The sequence below is a fragment of the Passer montanus genome, unplaced genomic scaffold (assembly GCF_014805655.1).
Source record: "Passer montanus isolate IOZ18808 unplaced genomic scaffold, ASM1480565v1 scaffold5, whole genome shotgun sequence".
Taxonomy (NCBI): domain Eukaryota; kingdom Metazoa; phylum Chordata; class Aves; order Passeriformes; family Passeridae; genus Passer; species Passer montanus.
In genome coordinates this window covers 10,212,182-10,227,137 of record NW_024369929.1, presented here as the reverse complement: position 1 = coordinate 10,227,137, position 14,956 = coordinate 10,212,182, and positions in this window count along the sequence as shown.

Sequence of the window (14,956 nt, the reverse complement as noted above, 5' to 3'; positions counted from 1 at the left end):
CATAAAAATGCTAAGTGGAACCAGGCTCATGCCAAAAATCCTAAGCACTCTGGCAGAGCATTGCTCAGCCATGAAGCTGTGTATATTGGATATATAGATCTCATCTGGGTCATCGCTGTGCTGGAAGATGGAGCAGCTGCCAGGTTTCTGTCTGCTGGATGGAGTCACTGAGTCTCAAGGTAGAAGAAAACTCCTACACACAGTGTTGTATTGGCAACCAAGGCCCAGCCCCACGAGCTCAGTGCTGCTTTGAATGTATCACAGCAATTGATTGTCCTGGTTGAATAAATCCTTGATTTCAGATCAAGCTCTGGTGAATGGCTCTGGCTATTGCACAAACAAATCACAAGCAGAATATTGGATCTCAGGGCCATACATTTCCTTTTGAGGAGCTCCTGTGTCTCCCTCCAATTGCATCTGCAAACAGAAGAAGGGGAAGCAGGCAGTGCATAGCAGTGCACTCCTACTGAAAGGAAAGGTCAGTTGTGTTGGTGTGCACTTTGGGAAAAGCCAAGCACCTGGGGAACTAATTGTGGAGATGAGGTAATTTTTTTAATTTCATTTTTTCCTTGCTGTCTTTTCAGGAAAGGACACTCTATCTTGTAAAGTGCTGCTCTGCTAGTGGTTCTCCAGCAAACCTGGCTACTTGGGATGACTTCTGAGACATTGGATAACTTGGTATCTTGCAGGCTGTTATCTGAATCTACAACATTCATTTAGATACTGGAACAAAATCTTCAAACAAGGAAGAAGTGGGCTGTCAGCAGCCAAACTGCACCCATGAGTAAGTTGCCTATGGTTTTATTTATGTTCTTCAATACAGTACAAACTGTGTGCAGGAGGGGCATGAAGCTCTTCCACAAGAAACAGTACATCCACAGTTTCCCAGCAGCAACAGACTGAGACTTTCAAGGGAGACCAGCTCATGGCCTTGGATGAAGCCAGCACAAGAAAGCAGCTGTGCTTGGGTTGTGCATGGCACTGCTGGTCCTGGTGGGGCAGGAGATGTCTAAAGCACTCTCTGGATCAGGGAAGTTTTCTACAAGGCACAGCACGGTGCAGGGTTGAGGAAATGGTGGGTGTCTGGAGACATGGCTGCTGCTGAGGCTGGAGGCTTTTAGAAATTAAAAGCATCATTGCAGCAGTTACCCATCCCCAGTCCTGCTCCTCCCTGCCCTCCTGCACCCTAGACCTGTGGAATTTGGGATATTACTCTGAGGCACTAAGCAGGTCTCTGCATATACAGTGAAGGCTCAGATCTTGCCTTTTCTCAAAGTTAACCAGTAAAACTTCCTCAGTAAAAAGAGGGAAATTTCTGCCAGACATCCATGCTTTGGCCTCAGCTAAAGAAAAAAATCCCAAGGTCTGTGATCTCCTTGTCCCACTGGAGAGGCTGACAGCACTAAGGGAATGTGCCCTGGCCCCTCTTCTCATCACCCCCAAAATATCATGAGACAATCCTGGAAATGGCAGGGCTGCAAAACAAGTCCCATTTGCTTTCACACTGGGCTTTGTGGGAGCCACATTTCCTGCCAGTCTCTGCAACCAGAGAGCTGAAAACTGATTTCATTTATTAAGGATGGAAATATATGGGTGAACTCCTCGGGTAGGAACACGCAGTTCTGATTGCTGGTTCTTCAGGAAAAATGGAAAATCCTGCTATTCACAGCAGAATTGCTCTGTTTTCCCTGCCCATTTTGAGCCTGTGTGCAGTGTGCTGTCTGCATGCTGTTCCCCAGCACGTGGTGGGGCTCCAGCCTGTGCCCACAACAGCAGGTGTCCCCCTGGAAGAAGGGGAAAAGAGGGAATTGCATACAGTAAAAAAGAGGGACTAGAGAAATGCTAATTGTTTTGTCTGTCCCTGCAAAATTATGTGAAATCTGCTTCTTTTTGAACAGCTTTGCTGTAAACTCTGCTTTAGTGACAGACATATCTCTGCATTGAAAAATCCTCCTGCTCTGCTGTCCTGCCAGACTGCCACACTTCCAACAATAACAGAGATTCATGTTGTGCAGCGTGTTTTTCCTCATGTAATGCTGGGGGGAGAGGAGAGAACCAAAGAAGCTGAGTCATTTGTCTTCTTTGCTTGTCTTGGTAATGAAATATTGCTGTTGAACTTTACCCTGCTTTTCCTGTTACTAATTTTTTTTTGCAATGGTTACCATTTAGGAGGCTCATAAAATTGCATTAGTAAAATTTATGACTGTGTAGCAAATATGTGCATATGCATTAATTCTGTTCAAGGCCAATATCTTGTAGCTGCACAATTAATGCTATGGTGCAGTTTTTAAGTATGGCTAATGGCTGTTCAATAAAGCAGGGCTCATGTTTTGCTCACCTTACGGCTCCTAATTCCTTGAAACAGTGCTGCCTTCAAGAGTTTGCCAGGTAAAAGTTAAAAAATGATACATGCACAAACACAAATATGTATTTTTAATATATTTTTGTTTATGCAATTAAGCCTTGAAAATTTTGGCCCAGTGAGTTGGTTCAGTTGGGTTTCTGCTGCTTTGCATGGCTTTTAGTTCCAGGTTTTAAAAGCAGATGTCTATGGATGCAGTATATTAAAAATGGGTCTTTTAACCATGATTCTGCTCTGGAGAGACTGAACTGGATGTTAGTGTTGCCTGAGGGCTACACCTCGTGCTGTTTTGGAGTCAGTGAACAATAGCTGTTCAGTAAGTGATAAATTAATGGGCATTACTTACTTTTAAACTTTCATTTTTTTACTGTGTGAAAAAGTAACTTTCTGCTAGAAGGATGAATTAGTGTTTGTAGTCTTTTTACCAGTTTAAAGATAGTTGCTAATCTGATGTTCAAGGTTGGAGACATGACATAAGACAAATGACCGATGATAAGGGCTTGCTCATGTTGGAGAAAAGAGGCTGGAAAAATATTTTCAGGATGCTGAGGCAGGAATTTAGAAGGTATCTGACAGCACTTGTTTACTTCTTCAAAGCTTTGTCTGACAGCCAGAAGAAAGCTCGCTGCTCGTGATCTTGGTGCTGATGTTTGGGATGTGGTTTGTGCAAGATCACTGCTGTTAGAGGTGGAAGCTGCTCCCTTGGGATTGAGAAGCATGAAGTGTTGAGGAGCTGAGATGTACTGGAGCTCTAGGGCAGGCAAATGTCTGGGTATGTCCAAGTCACACCATGCATGAGCCCACTGGCCCCAAAGGTGGCTCCAACCACAGCAGACAAAGTGATCAGTGGCAGCAGCCTGCAAAGAGAACAAAAATACCCATTTACATTCTTGTAGCCTCTAGGAACAAGAGCCATTGGGGGGAGGTGGGGGACAGTGACACTTATTTTTTCTCTGCTGGAAGAGCTGAGCTGCCAAAAGTAAGGCACCTGTGGGATGGGAAAAAAGCAGTGCAGTGGGAAAGATAATTCCATGTGAAAGCTCTCAAGGCAGTACCGTATGTCTTCCATGCTTTGGGACTAGTTGCTTGATCTCTGTGGGCTTTCGTTTTGTGCCAGTTACTCACTGTGTCTCTCTTCAGGCATGTGCTTGGAATAGAGCTTGTCCCTTGCTGTGGCGTCCTGAGATGCCCAAGAAAAGAGGGGCCAAATGGGGGCTGAGAAATCTTACAAGCACCACCCTGATGCTTATGATGGCGTTGCCAGTATCATAAATATTTACAGCCAGATCAGTCATCAGATTTGTAACTCTGGTGGTAATCAGTGATACCACACCAGGGAGGTGTTTGGCTCAGTTTGTCAAAGTGTTTTGGTACTGTGAGAATGATGAATGTCCCTGGGAAAGCCTTTGGGGGAAGATAACATGAGAGAGAAAAGCAGGGGAAGTGTGATGCCCTGCTGGGAGCATGGGGAGAGTGGGATTAGTGCTGCAGAAGACAGGCAGACAGTGAGCATCTGCTCTGGGCCACCAGGATCAGAGCACAGCAGGACTGAGAAATTCTTGGACCAGTTACCAAGGAATTGGGAAACTCCAGGATACTCTCCTCATGGGGGATTTTTACTACTCAGACATCTGCTGGGTAAGAAATGCAGCTAATCACAGTGATAATGTACAACCCTAATTCACTATAATTTCTCTCCCATATGTTTAGAATTGTATTTACAGTAGGAAGTGAGGGATAGTTATTCGTGAATCAAGGTGAAGTGAATTACTGGTGCAGAGTCAGCCATGTATTGTGGAAAACAATATGTGACAGACTTGAACAGAATCCTTCTGAAGGCATGGCTGTATTTCAGGTGTTTTAAGAAAAAAAAAAAGTTCCTGTAATTACTACTTGCTTTTAAATGTGCCAATTGAACCACTCATTTCTCCATAACCTTTGCTGGCCTTGAAGAACAAGTTCACAAGTGGAATTGATGAAGAATTACCCTCCAGATGAAATACACCTTCCCAGATCCAATTCTGCTGATGAGGAGGTGGAAAAGGGTTAAGAAAAAAATAAGAAAGGAACCATGATAGTGGCTGCTTAGCTCACCGGTAGCACATGAAAGGATGTTGTTTTACTGATATACTTCTATGGCCTTTCTCCTGTTGCAGGCAATAATTTTGCCCTCTAACTCACCACGGACCCAGAAGAGCACTGTGAGCTCAAATATATCTAATATAGAGGGGGGAAGGAGGTGGCTCAGCTGCCGGAGTTCAGGGCTAGTTCCCGATGAATTACGGTGCCTTTTCCTGCTGTTCAGCAATCCCTGGCTGTGCCTGCCCTGAGCTGCCTCTCGTGGGTTTATTTTAGTAAGGATGTGTAAACTGAGCTCTGGCTCTGGCCACTCAGAGCCCAGGGATTTGCATAATGGCATTACTGCTTATTCCTCAATTACGGGCTTTGAATATGCAAATCTGTTGGTGCTGGTTGCTGTAATCTGCCTGCCCTGGCAGGTCCCAGCTGGGGAAGTTTCTGAGCAGTTTATTGGCAATGAGGGCTGTCCTCGTGGGTTTCTTATTTCCAGCTGTGGGTAAAGGGGAAAACTCCTCAATCAGCTACCTGAAATAGAGAACAAAATTCAGAAGATTGGAAGAACATTTTAAAAAAAGACCTTGAATGCTTTTCCCCTGTCATTTTCCTTGCAGGAGCTCCTGTTCACGCTGGTGAGATAGGATGGGTCACTTGCTCTGTGCTGCACACTGCAGCAGGGCTTGTCCTTGCAGAAATGTCCCCTGCTCCTCTCTTCCCTGGCTGCTGCCACCTGAAATTGGGGTTCAAAGCAAAAGAGCTGGGAGAACAAGCAGTGGTTTGAAGGTTGTGTGTCCACTTGCTGCCCTTGGTGGCCTCCTGGCTCTGGAGGGGCTGGGTTGGTGTAAAGCAGGAGAGGAGTTCAGCAGAGGACCTGCTTGGATGGAGAGATGGGAAACCTCAACTCACAGCATGTGAGCTCCTGTCCCAGCTTAGACAAAAGAAAGTTTGGTGTTTTGCCATCTGCTGATCTGTATGTGCATGTCTAGAGCTGGAGCTCTGCTAGTCAAAGCATGACCTGAGTAACCTTTCCCATTCCTACTCCCAGTATTTTTCTAGTAGTATTTTCAGTAGTATTTATTTTTGACCCTGCATCTTCTCAAATAAGGGGGGGAGACATTAAAAAAATTATTTTCAAATAAGAGAGAGTCCAAACTGCCTTATTTTCTGGAAGAAATAGATTATAACAGGAAAATCAGTGCCTTTTCAATGGCCAGGGTGAGATCCTGGAGTCATTGAAGGCCTGCTTCCCAGGTTTTTCTGAAGAGGCAGCATCTCACCACCAGGCCCTGCAGTTTAACCTCACTCAGAGCCATGGGGGTCAGCAAGCCCTGAGCAGAGACTGTCTCAGATCCAGTGCTGGGCTTCATCCCTTTCTTACATCTTCATCCCCCTCTCTTAACACCCTGTTGCACCCAGGGCACCCACGATGGTTCATGTTCTTTTTTCCTCAGCCATGGAGCTGCCAGCTCCATCTGCAGAGGCAGCATTTGTTGAGAAAATCAGTTCTTTTGCATCTGCTTTGATGACTGTGCTGTGAGAGTGTCACTGTCACACAACTTAAAATGTCCCAGGAGTTGGGGTATCTGGACAGATTTAAGAGAAACACTTCTGCCTATGTGTGGGAATATGTCCCATGCCATTATGTGTTAATGGATATGATTTATTTCAGAAAAAAAGACCAACAAAAAACTAGGACAAAACCCAGGCACATGTAGAATAAATGATTTATGGGAAACAAGACTGTTTGGAATATAAATACAGACAAGCAGCATATTTGTTGCTGATGGTGCTATGTTCCCTGGGAGAATAAAGCCATCTTGTAACTATTTGTCTGTGTCTTGAGCTTGCCAACATTTTGTCTCAAACTTTTAAATTTCTAATAATTTCACAATTTCATTTCCTATTCTAATCTTTTCCTCAGAGCAACAAAAATGGTTTGACACCTACTTGTAAAAGGCTTCATTGTAATGTATTATTACATTCTGTTCCCAAAACAGTTTCTTCAGTTCTCAGGAGTTCCAGTAACACTTTATGACCCAGATGTGGGAGAAGATACTTGAAAATAAAGGTGTGTGCTGTACCAGGGCCTGTTACTGAAAATATCCTGAGCATTCCTGATTTCTGCTTTGATGCCATACTTAGCAAAAGCTTGTCATGTTCCTTTCCTGTAAGATTAGTATGAACTGAAACACTTGGAAAGAAATTGTTCTTTGCATGTTTTCAACCCCTTAAGGGAGTAATACTTTTGGAGCTTTTCATCTTACTTTCACTGCAGGTGTTTCTGCTGTTCAATAAAAGTAACAAAAAAACCAGCCAGAGAATGGGATTTTAATATAATTCTAACATAAACTAGTACACAAGAATTATTTTTCACTATTTACACATGAATTGTGTCTTTTTTAGGAAAGGGAAGAACCTCTTGGGAACTGAAGAGCTGTATTCAGGTCAAGTAAAGGACAGCATTGTGTTTATGATTTTATCATCATGTATCTCTAATCTGGAAGAATTCCTCTACAAACCCTTAGGAATAAGAGGATAATCTAGTGCTTGGGTTTATTCAGTGTTTAGCTTGTCTGATGAGACCAATGGGAAGAGACCTGTTCACTCTGTTGATGTTTGCAGGAAGCTGAGGTGATATTGCTAAAACTCTTCAAGGATGGAAAATGCCAAGGTTACAGGAATCCTTTATGTTTCAGAAAAGGTGCAGAAAAAATATAACCATTCAGGAACACTGGAAAGATGGAACATGCAAACATTTTTGTGTTCTGGGACAATATGGCAATGTAGAGCAAGAAGCAGTCCAGCAAAGGACAGGGCATGAGAGATGTCACTTGATGTCCAAACATCCCACCCCTCTTCTTGGTCCAGCTTCCTTGTAGTAGAAAATAGTAGCCACTGTGGTACCTGAAATGCATTAACCAAGACAGCCTTCCCCACACACTGTCAGCCTATGAAAGCTGCCCAGCCTTTCCATCTGAATTTTGTTTTATTCAAGTCTCCCCCAATAAGAGTGGGTTATCTTTCCTGCTCCTATCTCTCTGCCATACATTGTAACTGGTAGAAGAGAATAAAATTCTTCCAGTGAAAGTTCTGCTGCAGTGATCTGATTTACTTAAATATGTGATCAAACGAAAATGCAGCTTCTGAAGAACACTTTAGAACAAGAGCAAAATCTGGCATCTTGTTAGGTGCCCTCAATGACTGTAGTCTTACTGGAAGCTTTGATCACAGCTTCCTTCATCTCTTTTCATGCTGCTTACAAAGTTACTCTATGTAAAAATGTAGTGTGTGATTTACTTCAACCAGGGAAAGACAAATTCATTCTGAAGGCGGGAGATGGTCAGCCTCTGAGCTTGAGTTTGTGTGTAGATCTTGAATGACTTTGGAGCAGCTGGTCTGGAGAGGATGCCCCAAGTGACTGACAGCAGAGCACACCATTGGCTACAATGAAGTGGAAAGGTGACCTTCTGCAGTCAGGTTTCATTTTTGCAGAGTTGGAGATGATCCTTCCCCAGGATTGTGTGGTATAGGGGTGTCTCTGTGCTAATCCTTCCACCAGCCCTATCTGTGCACATTTTGAGCCATCTGGAAGGTCTCATGGGCCAGGAGCCATACCTTGAAAAACAAAAATCTTCTCCAGGGGAGCTGTAGTGGTTACTGAAGGAATTCAGCCTTTATTTAGTCCATGAGAGATTGCTCCCACCACCGCTGAACTGCAGACACTGCTCAGTTGTCACTCTGTGACTGCTGTGCTACATGGCAGTATTTCAGGAGGAGTGGAGGATGACTTTTCCATGTGAGGCCATATGAGGGGATTCAGGCAGACAGCATGTAATTACCCTAGCTGGAGCTGGGCCAAGGCAGAGGATCTGTGGCTCCCCATCTGCAGGCTTGTTTTCAGCACTTCAAATGAGGGATTTTGACAGAACGTGTTGAAATTAATGAAACAAAGTTAGTTTCTCTCTGGATATCTCCTCCATCATACCCACATCAGGCAGAACTCACCTGTCCTGGACTGCCCTTCAAAGGCTCATCTTACAAGCCCAAATGGAAGAGCAGCTGGAGGCAAGGAGCCTTTCCTGTTCATTCAGGTGAGTTGTGAAGTGGGTAATGAGAATGCTATTGTTTTCCAACATGGCCAGAATAGGTTATTCAGGAAAATGAATTCTGCTGTGACTTTTCCTCATACAATACAAACCGTGGCCATAATCCAGTAAAGCACTTTAATATGTGCTTAAGTGGAAATTTGTGAGTGGCCCTGCTGATTGCAAGGGACCAGCTCTCGTGCCTGAAGTTAAATGTGAGGAGTGGGAGCTGGCAGGTGGGTGGCTGGGCAGAGCCACTGCCCAGGGGTCCTGCCTTATTATCCCTGCTTATATGGGCTTAGTGCTCGGCTGGATCCCGGCCCGTTGGAACAAAGAGTGGGATTAGCAGGCCTGCAAAGAGGGAGCAAAGCCAGAGGGTTCCAGCAGAGTCCAAGCACAACTTTGTTACTCTGACAGAATGTATAAAAGTGAATGAAAAGGCTGTATGATTGCTGTTGCCATCCTGTTAATTAGGCTGAACTCATGCTTCATTAGTGCTACAATATGCTTCCATCTTAACAAAGCCCTGTTGGGTGTATGGAGCCACTTTACTATTAGTAAAATGAAGCCTTATCAGGGAGCCCTGTAATTCATTTTGTAAGACAAGTCATGACATATATTGTGTTGAAATTGCAACGAAGAGACAGATTACTTGCCTAACACTTGCTTTTCCTAATGAACAGAAAAAGATGCTTCCAAAACTAAGTTATTAATTGTATTGGGAGCTCTTCTGACCTGGTGCCTAATTACATCACATAGTCCTTTAGCAGTGTTTCAAGTAGTTCCTAAATAACCCAAATTGATCAGAGCTGCTTTTGCTCTCGCGCATTCTCTCAGTGACACTGTGAAAATACCACCAAGCATTAAATTCCTTGTTTCCCTCCGTCATTGTGGTGAAGACTTCAGCTTATAAACAGCACAATTTCCCTGCAGCAGGAATGCAGCAAAAGCACTAGCACAACCCTCATTCCCTGCTTGCAGCAGTACTGATTAAGCAGCACAGTGAAAACTTGACACAGGAGCAAGAAACAACAAGCACTGACTTGTTCATTGCCCCCAAGAAATCACTGAGCTCCCCAGCACGGGCAGAGCACGTGTTTGTAGTAGAGCTGTGATAGATACTGACCTGGTGCTGATTTTTCTATGGATTCCCTGTGCTGGGGAGGAAGTTTGGATGTAAGCAGGGCACAGATTCGCATTAGCCTCAACTGGATAGCTGACTGAAGTTAGTCCTGTCATGCCAGTCATTCCCAGAGTGGGTCATGCATGGTGTAGTTGGATTCAACTCTACCCTAACTCCCAGATCTTCCTGCCTAAATGAGCTTAATTTGTGACTACTGCTCAGGGAAGGGTGATGTGTAGCAAAATCTTTTTATTTTCGTGTTTCTTCCTTGTACCATTCTCTAGCCTTACTGTAAACATCTATGCTTACTCATGTTTTTCTACAGCAGACCTAAAAATACCCCCCTCTCTCCTTTCTAATGCTATGTCCTGCAGACCTGAGATGACCCTAAATGAGAGAGTCATAACAGCACAGTCTAACGGAGAAGAAAAATGGCAATGAGGTAATGTAGCAAAAACAACTCTCTGAAAGAGCATCTCTGAACTGCTCACCAGTTCTGGTTGCTCTTGCAGCTCAGGCTACTTGTATTTTCATCGAACTCCAGGGCTAAGAGCATTTCTTGGTGTAACCCCCTGGTGAAATCCATGGATTTTATCCCAGGGTGGCTGCAGTCTTTCAAGTGAATGCCGTGGATGATGGGCACAGCCTCACATTTGCTGCAAAATTGTGCATCTCCAATGAAATCAGCAGCAGCCCTGAGGGCCCAGGGGGCTTGCACATGGTCACACTAAATCAGATCTGCCCCAGAGCTCTGAAATCAGCATGGTGGTGCAGAATTTGGAACAACCACAACTGGGAAACAGAGCTGGTTTTGCAGAAGGATTGGTATTTACTGCTTAAATAGAAATATCTTATTCTCACAGGCAAGGAAAATGCTGTACTACAATATACTTGGAAACATCCTGTAAGATTTTGTTCCAGGATAGAATAATGCCTTTCTTAATGCCTTAGGGCCACCATAAGACACAGTTGTTGGTTTTCATCAGGGTAATTTGAATCTGGCTCAGATCCCTTCTCTGTTTTGCCATGCAGCTGTAGAGATGTTTGACTGAAATGCAGGGGTGGGACAGGATGAAGCAAGGGAGGACAGCAGAAGCTGTTTTGGTGGCAGAGCCAGCTTACAATGATTTAAAGGGATCACAGAGCTCTCATATAAAATAGGTGATGGCTCATGTTCTCAACTGCTTGTGGTCAAGGACACACCATTCTCTGGTTGCTTAACCAAGTGATTTCCTCAGCTCATTTTGTGTAGGCTACATACATAACCAAAAGTGAATAAAAAAACCTGATGGCAAATAACAGGAAATTGTAGGGTTTAGTATCTAGAGGGTATAAGAACATCTAATTTCCCATTCTTCTCACTGTGTTTGTAAATGTGAATATGAAGTAAGTGACACGCTGTCAATGCTCTCCCACAGAATGAGTTCAGCAACAGTACAAGATGCAATCCACTTGCAAATGTCTAACCAGGTTATTCTGTGGAGGTTATTTAGACAGCCTCCCTGGGATAAATTACAGTTTTTTAGAAAGTGGATGGTTGAAATTTAACACGTTGAGGAGCACAGACACCCCTTCCTCTTCCTAGTGCTTCTGACCTGAGTTTGCAGGGATGGTTGGCATCATTTGGTACTGGGTATACTTTGCTTAACCTTATGCTTTAACTCATCACAGTGTTTTGCATCTGGGCTGGCTGCATTTTTATCAAGCATTAACATGCACAAGGGTTTGCCAGTACTTAATAAAAATGCTGCTGAAAACTGCATTCTTTCACCTGTTTACTGAAGCAGATTATATTGTGTTTGAACTGTGTTTGAACTGAAGGCACACTCATGTGAAAACTGTTATATTCATAACCCACACCCAAGCAATAAGAAGGAGCTCAGTTAATGAAAATCATTCAAAGGAAATCATTGCTTACCTCTTCCAAGATCAATTAGAAAGATTATTCCAGCATCCCTAATGCTTCCAGGCTGCTGTTGTACTGTTAAGCTCCTCTTCCCTTTGGAAGACTAAGGTAAGGAATTTGACAATAATGTGTAATAAAGCATTTATGATGCTATTACCACCATAAGTTTCTACAGCAAAGAACAACACTTGGACAGTGTAAATATATCAGCTCTCTGTGAGCCTCCCATTCAAATGAGCACAAGAAGGAAGATTTGGGACTAACCAAAACTGGGTTGGAGAGTTCAAGCCACCTTTTCAGGTAAAGGCTGGCACAGCACTTTCCCAAGGGGTCTTTCTCTTTGGAGAACACCTCAGTGTGGCTTCCTCATGCTCAGCAGAGCAAGGATCATCTGGAAGATGGCTGTTTCTCCAGAGAGAGAAGAAAACATCCTGTCTGGCAGTACCCCAGCAAATTCAGATGCTGCAACAGCACAACAGATGGAGTCTCTGCCAGAGAAGAAATACTGTTGCTGAGCTGTATGAGCATGGCAGTGTGGGCAAAGCCTTGGCTGCTGGGGCACAGTGATGTTCCTCTGCCTTTGGAGACATACAGCAAATTATAGCTGTTGGGAGCCTGGCTTTGCTGTGGGTATTTCAGTTTTTAAATGTGTTTGCTCTCCTTCCCTTTTTCCTCTCCTCTGGTGACTCTGCTGACAGCAACAGGTTTCTCTCAGAATTTTTTTTCCCCCACTGCATTAAGAAGCGGGCCTGAGCTTAAATGTGCAGAGCTGTCTGCTTGAGTTTCTTAATAAGTGGCAAGGACTTAAAAACTGAGACTCTAATATTTATTGCTAATGAGAAACCTTCATAACTGCTTTGAATATTTGTTTGATAGCAAATGTCCTGCCAAAAATAGCCAATTCTTTAACAATATGAAAAAAGAATATTGCCAAAGCATTGCTTCTCATTGCAAAAACTACTCCAATCCTTCAAACAGCATTAGTGATATAATTCATTGACTTATGCAAATGAAAAATGTGCATAATCATTTTGGTAAATATTTCATCTAGTGTAAATACAGATCCATTTTAAACTGCAAACATATGCAAAGGCAGGTAAGGTTTATTTCAATCAGCTCACCACACAAAGAGCAGCAGCATTTTTCAAGTGAATTTTCCTTCTACCCACATCTGGAGGCTAAAAGGGAGGAAAGAGAAGAGAGCAAACTTTTTTCTCCAATAGTCGTGACTAAACCACTGATAACTACTTTTTTTGTTCTTTACAGTAGTGGGGTTTTTTTTTGAGTGATTCATGTGCTGGACTATGAGGGGCAAAGTGCCCCAATCCAGAAAGCTAGAAAACAGAAGTGCTAATCTTCACTACCCCTGTGTTTAAATAAGAGGATTTATGGAGCTCAGTAGGAAAAAATGAGGCATTGGTTCCTTTTAAAGTAAACCCCCAGTTTTTGCTCTCCAGCCATACATACAATTCGTTCATTCTGACGCATTCGTTTGGCTTTGTTAATTACTTTGAAATATGTTTTATCCCACTGTACCTCCAAAATCACAAACAGATGATTTAGCTTTACATGATTGCATGTTATTGGAAAGAGAGGACACTTCCAATTTGGCTTTGTAGCATTCACTAACCACCTACTTCAGATTTCTTGTCTGAGCCTTTAATAAAAGCTTATGAACCTCTGACTTGTGTGATTAAAGTCAGGAAATGTCTTTTTTAAACACTGACATTATTTGCTTTTGTCAAGCCAGAAAACAGAGAAACTCCTTCTAATTCCCTCCTGAAATTTGATAATTTTTCTTTCTGTCATCCCTGAATGCTGCTGAGTGCTCCATGCTGCCAGTGGCTGCTGGAAGCATCTCTGAACAGCTTCATCCCTGCTCTTCTAAGAGGTTATCTGAAATCCTGCAGGAAGGCAGGAGGAGCCAGGATCCCCCCTGGTTGCCCCTTGCAGAGCAGTGTGAAAAGAAGCTGATACATGGTATGGATTTTCCCTCAGCCAGAAGTTGCTGTGCAGCACAGCAGCAGGACCAGCAGCATGGTTTGTTAGCATGAAACTCCCAGGAAAGCTTGGGAAGTGAAATCCTGCTCACCAAGGACGTTTTACCAAGAACTTCAGCAGACTCAGGCTATCACCCCCACCCTCCCCAGCAGTGAGAGGTGGTTCCTGCTGGCCTGGTGCTTTGCTCAGCACCTTCAGGCTCGTAATCAATCATGTGTCTTCAGATTCAGCTTTAGTCTGCCCTTAAGATTCCCTGGAAAACCTTAGACAAGCAGATCCTGCCATGAGATTTGTAACAGAGAAGAGGAATGGGCACATCTCTCCCTTGGGAAGGGGAGAACAGGACGTTCCTCCTTCCATCTCCCTGTAGCTGTGGGAACGTGGGGAGCAGGGGCACCCTCAGTTTGCAAAATATGAATAATATCCAGACTGCAGGGCCGTGTTTGGATCTGCTGCCTGCCCCTGGTGAGGCTCTGCAGAGCTGGCGCTGTGCTCAGAACTCCCAGCTCCAAGTGACACTTTTTCCTTTGGCACCTTGCACCATTACATACATCACAGCTGCGCTCCAGATGTGCCATACTCCATGATGTTGCTCCAAGTATTCCCTGAAGATGTACACAGCTTTTCCAATTTTTAAATACTAACAGAAGGATTAGCATCATTATTTGTTGGTAGATATTCTCTCCCTGATGCACACATGTCTGAACAGACACACATAGACGGGCCAGGAGTTTTTTCTCTTCTGTGTGGGGAGCCCCTAATGTTCTCACACCCTGCTCCCATGAGAGATTTAAGCAAGAAATCACTCATTTAATTGCAGTTTTATTTGAGATATAAACTTTAAAGTGCTTTCTACTACCTTAATGTGGTCAGCTGAGTTTTTCTGGTGGTTGGACCAGGATGAGGGAGACCAAGTGCTGGGTAAGTCTCTGCCCTAGCCAGGCTTTAAGTGTTTTTCTTTTCTTGTACAGAAAGATAAAGATATGAGCAGATCCCTCATTCCTGTGTATGTAGACCCATCCAAGAGTGCAGAAATCTTGCTGCCCCTCCAAGAATGAGACCATTTTCTGGTCAGGGAACTGAGTTTGGCTGATGATAAAACCAGAGCCTCAGTGATCATCAGTGATGGTGCAGTCTTTACCACGAGGAAAAGAATTTCTGCATTTCCCACCTTGGTGAATGCTGAGGAACTGCCTCTGCAGATCAGAAAAAAGCTGACAAGAGCATGAATCTCTCTGTTGTTCTTCGTTGTAGTTAAAAGGAGAGGTAGCTTGTACCTCAGTTGTTCCTCTGATGGTACCAAATCAGCCAACTACTGCAGTAACATGAAAATGTCATTTCCTGCATGATAAATAGGGATGTTTCATCCTAGGAAGGATACCCAAGTGAAAACTTGCCAGTGA